General features: G+C 40.2%; 1 protein-coding gene across 4 annotated transcripts in view; it reads left to right on the forward strand.

The window, feature by feature from the left end:
- Positions 1-3,555, forward strand: part of LOC125041784 (menin-like) — a 67,743-nt gene extending 64,188 nt beyond the window's left edge. For 2 of the 4 annotated variants that reach the window (XM_047637068.1, XM_047637069.1), the window contains exon 10: positions 1-793. This exon is cut by the window's left edge. The gene's annotated coding sequence lies outside the window, so the exon portion shown is untranslated. Of the gene's footprint in view, positions 794-1,370; positions 2,283-3,505 lie in introns of those variants that run through there. The other 2 variants (XM_047637072.1, XM_047637071.1) reach the window with 2 other exon arrangements.
- The last annotated feature ends 1,445 nt before the right edge of the window (positions 3,556-5,000 follow it).

Below are 5,000 nucleotides of genomic sequence, written 5' to 3' on the forward strand. Positions count from 1 at the left end.
TGACTTAGTGGCTGTGCAAAGTAACATGACATAATATGTGATTTATAATAATCATGGTATCTGAAACTACAACTTTAGTCATTTATATCCATGTATATAGATTAATCTCATTTAGATACACTTTTTAAAGATGTCTGAAAGCAGTATGATGACTTGTGATAATTTAGTGTAATGTAATTTTACTCTCAGTTTTTCTCTAGTAGCAAAGTTACAGTGAATAAGATCTAAAAATAGCACAGTTGTAAATATTTATACCATAGGTATAAGTAGTCAGATGATGTCAGATCTTTACTAGGGGTAAATAATTTGTGCATACAGTTTATGATCACAATATCTGGTTTCTTTTCCTCTGACCTCATTAGGGTTGCAAAAAGGTTGAAGGGGAAAGTAGTCCTGAAGCCATTTCTCACAAAATTAAAAGAATTTTGAATATCGTGATAACATATTTGCACATCTTAGCTGCATGAAACCATGCTGTACTAGAACTATGTACAACATATGTGGATTTTAATGCTCTCTTTGGCTATGCCCCTTTGTGCCTGATATGGCATTCACACAAAAAAGCCTCTGTTGTTATTTGTTATTTCTTCTTGCAGTTTCTTTGTTCAAATGTAAAGTGAATGCATTATGATGGTTTGAGCTGTGTCTAGCGGCAGTAATTCCTTGTGACACCATATGCAATGATTATTTATATTGATTGGTTATATTGGTTGACAGCAAGGAATATGGGATACATTTCAAAGAAGCACGTAAACTGGGAAAGAAGCAATAAAGTGAAAAGGCCTTCAGCTTATTTCTGTGTTTTCTTGCTCTTCCCTTAATTATCTTATGTACAGGTTGTTCATCATGAATCCTTCACAAGAAATTGCAGTTCAAGCCCCCTTGTCAGTACTCATGTGAATGAACTGTTATATATCTACCATTATTTAAAATGAGTTTTGTATGTTCTGCTACGAATAGTTATTTTTTAAAACTTTTATAACACAATAGTGATCTTATAGTCTGGAAGATTTATCCTGTACACAGAAACTCAGCTCATCTGAAGAGTTCCTTTATTCATATTGCTATCTCTATTTCTTCTTTTCTGATGAATGGATCTTATTCTTCCTTATTTTTATTAAGTCAGGCAAACTATGCATCGTATTGACAGTATACTTGATTGTTTGGTTACAATACATATTTTATTGCCTATTATTGGCAATAAAGATGAGAAAATTGTTGGGAAGCAATAATTTAATAAGTAATTTTAAGCATTTTTATAGGATACTGTTAACTGAGGAAGTAATAGAAGATAATGTACATTTGCTAATATTAACCCGTTCCTGATGGGTCACGTGTACAAACATCATAACATACTGCTTGGTCTGCAGGGTATGGCTGTACACGCGGCAACATGCATGCGGAGCGGGAAGTTCCGGTACATGTAGCGGACTCCCGCGCCAAGTGTCTGGACGTTGCCAGAAATCATCAAAGTTTATGAAGCTCAGAGATTTCTGATACCCATCAGCATTGTGTAAAGAGCATTTTTGGTCATTTCAAATAGTTTAGATTGAATTCATTGATAGTTTCACATGTGATAATTTGGAAAGAAAATCTATCATCTGAAATATGTGCAGTGAGCTCATAGATTTATGAAGCCTAGTTAAACCACATGCAGTCAAAAAATTGGTTTAAAAATATAGAAAGTGGGTCAGATTTGGTACATCCTCCTTAACCCCTTTGATTTGATTGCTTCACACAAATTTTGACAATAGTACTGAGATTTCTGAATCAAAATTCTTCCAGTAAAGATTGATATTCATATGGATTGCCATGCCTATTATAGAGGTGATTCAACTACTTTCCCGTGAAATTCTTATCCTTATATTGAGTCAATGTATCAGTAGACTGGTTTCTTCAGTTTAGGGTGTGGAAGGAGTTAAATTCAAGAGTCTAATGAAATGATACAATTAAAGTTTTTCTGGTCTCATTAGTATTTCTTGCCATCAAGGCAATATAGGTGTGTCAGATTGTGTGAATGGCAGCAATGAAAAGTCGATAGCAACACTAGGGCTGGCTATTTGATACTAAAGGTACAAATTTAGCCCCATAGAGCTGCTACATGGCTGAATCAGTACAATATGTAATGAAAGGAACCACTTAGTGAACCTTCCCCAATACCTTTCATTATCATTATCATCATTTGGGAGCTAACACTGGCAGGGGCGCATAGCTGCATCCACCCTTTGCTTCCACCTACGAGGGTCCCTCATGGCGAGCAGCCAGGCAGGGTATATAAAACTCTCTGTGACTTTGATGTTTTCACCGCAAGCATGCACCGACCTCACAGGGTCTCCTAGTAGGCCCCCAAAATCCTGGATCTTGGTCTTGGTCCAGGAGACCTCTAGCCCCAGGGGCTTCGCTTCATTGCTAAATGCATCAAGAGCCGCCTCTAGAGATTCAGATAGAATGGCAACATCATCAGCAAAGTCAAGCTCTGTAACCTTGATATTGCCCAGAGTTGCTCCACAGTGACTTTGGACAGTAGCTCTACCCAGTATCCAGTACATGCAAGTGTTAAAAAGTGTTGGTGCAAGAACACAGCCTTGCCTCACGCCTGAATTAACAGGGAAGAAGTTCGACAGGCCCCCACCACACTTTACAGCCCTTTCAATGCCTGTATACAGGTTTGCTATTAATCCAACAATCCTTGTTGGAATTCCTCTTAGCCTCAGGATCTCCCAGAATGATTCACGATGCACCAGCCTTTAACAATTCAGCTGGGATGCCACAAACACCTGCTGCTTTACCACTCTTCAGCTTGGAGATTACCCCCCTGACTTCAGTCAGGGAGAGTGGATCCTCACTGATAGGTGGGTCTGGCAGAGGAATCTCAACTTTACCCGCATCCATGTTAACTGTTGGTGGATCAACCTGATACAACTGCTCAAAATACTCAGCCCAATGCATACGCACCCCATCAGGATCTGAGATTATCTGGCCACTTGCTGAGTGGACTGCAATCGTTTGTGAGGAGGGCTTGGAGTTCAGCTTTTTCAGGGCTTGGTAGGCAGGACGAAGGTCATTTACTAAGAAATGGCTTTCGACCTCTTCTGCAAGATTACTGATAAACTGTTCCTTATCCCTTCTCAACAGTGACCTAGTCCTGCACACCAGATAACGGTGCAAGTTGCGATCCCCTGACAATCGAGCCGCACGACAAGCATCTGTGGCTTCCAGTGTCTCCTGCGAGATGGAATTCTGTCTTGCTCTTGGGTGCTCACCAATGGATTCTTGAGCTTCTGTGGGATACCTTCAAGCGTGAAACGCTTGAAGGTATCCCACAGAAGAACAGGGACTGTCAGGCCCTCGAGTGTTGTGAGACAACCAGAGATAGCCTCAGCAAACCCCCATGCACACTCGTCCTCCCTCAATCTGTCGAAATGAAACACCCTAGGGTGTCCATTTAGGTGATGGGGGGTTCTGAAGTGGACCCGGAGAGTAGGCACAACTAATCTATGATCAGTTCCACAGAACTCGGTGCTTCGATACACCCTGCAGTTCTGGAGGATCCTTCACCGAGTGTTAACGAGGATGTGGTCGATCTCCTTGGCCACACTACCTGTATTGCTGTACCAAGTCCAACGATGCGGGTCAGAACGCTAATACCAGGAACCAGAAATCCTCAATTTCTGGGACCTGGCAAAGTCACGGAAAAGAAGGCTATTCTCGCTGCCAGCATCAGCTCACCTTTCATAAATGCAAATAACAGTACTGGAAGACTTACTCCTGATATGTCACTGGATTGGAAGTACTAATTGCTGTAACTGTTAGGAAAATGGCTGCTAAAAAGAAAAGAAAAAAGTGTGTGTGTGTGTGTGTGTGTGTGTGTGTGTGTGTGTGTGTGTGTGTGTGTGTGTGTGTGTGTGTGTGTGTGTGTGTGTGTGTGTGTGTATAATGAAGACCAGGACTGGTACTTTTGGAACCTTATGGTTGTGGGACTCAAAACTCTTTAGTATAGGAATTTATGAGTGGAAGACAATTTTGAAGTATAATAGTACTATGTGTACACACGTACATACTCACAGGCATACACTCCCAATCCCACACACACACACCCATACACCCACCCACACCCACAAACAGTTCTGTATTGACTAGTTCTTCACTCAGTTCTTTCTTACAAAAAGTCTGTTAAGTATCAGGGCATTTGTGAAGTTCAGTCCTATGATGCTTAAGGGGCCGTGTAAATCGAGCTGGAAGTAAAAAAACAGTCCTGGAGGTCTGATTTTTTTATTGAGAACAATCCTTAAGACTATCTGTTAAGTCCCCGCATTTCACGTTGATAACTGTGATATAGAAGGAGAAAAAAAATTAAAATGTTTAGAAATACATGGTACAATTCTATCTCTAAAAGCTCACTTAATATTAATATTATACTAATTTAATTATTCTAACCGATGAAAATTCCGTAAAAAATGTGTTTTAAAAAAATGCAATGTTTCCATTCTGAAAAAATCCTTATAAATATGACCCTGCAAAATTTAAAAAAAAAATCTAGCATAACTATAGCTAATGAAAAGACAAAGAAAACAAGACTAAAATGAAGAAAATCGAACAATAAATAACGGAAGAGTTAAACAAAATGTGGAGATTACTTATGTTTTGAGATACGGCTCCTCAAAGTTGACAGACGAAATATCAGGAGGTGGAGGGGCGGGGTTGGACAGCTAGAACCCTCCAGCTGCATATGAAAGCTCCTCTTGGAGTTTCCTGTTCCTCATCTTGATTTGGGGGGGTGACGTTCATCCTTTGATCATGCTGTTGCAGTAATCTCTGCCGTATTGCCGTCCGCTGAACACCCAGGATGGTGTCGAGGCAGCTAGCCTCATAGCCAGCGTTGTAGTTGGCAGTAGCTACAGCACATGCAAAATCTAGCATTGGTTTGTTCCCATTCTTGTGTTTTGGGCTAATCCTTCATATTCTAGCATGCAATGATTTGTTAGGAATTCGTTAATCAA

Source organism: Penaeus chinensis, chromosome 31, assembly GCF_019202785.1.
Source record: "Penaeus chinensis breed Huanghai No. 1 chromosome 31, ASM1920278v2, whole genome shotgun sequence".
NCBI classification, from domain to species: Eukaryota; Metazoa; Arthropoda; class Malacostraca; order Decapoda; family Penaeidae; genus Penaeus; species Penaeus chinensis.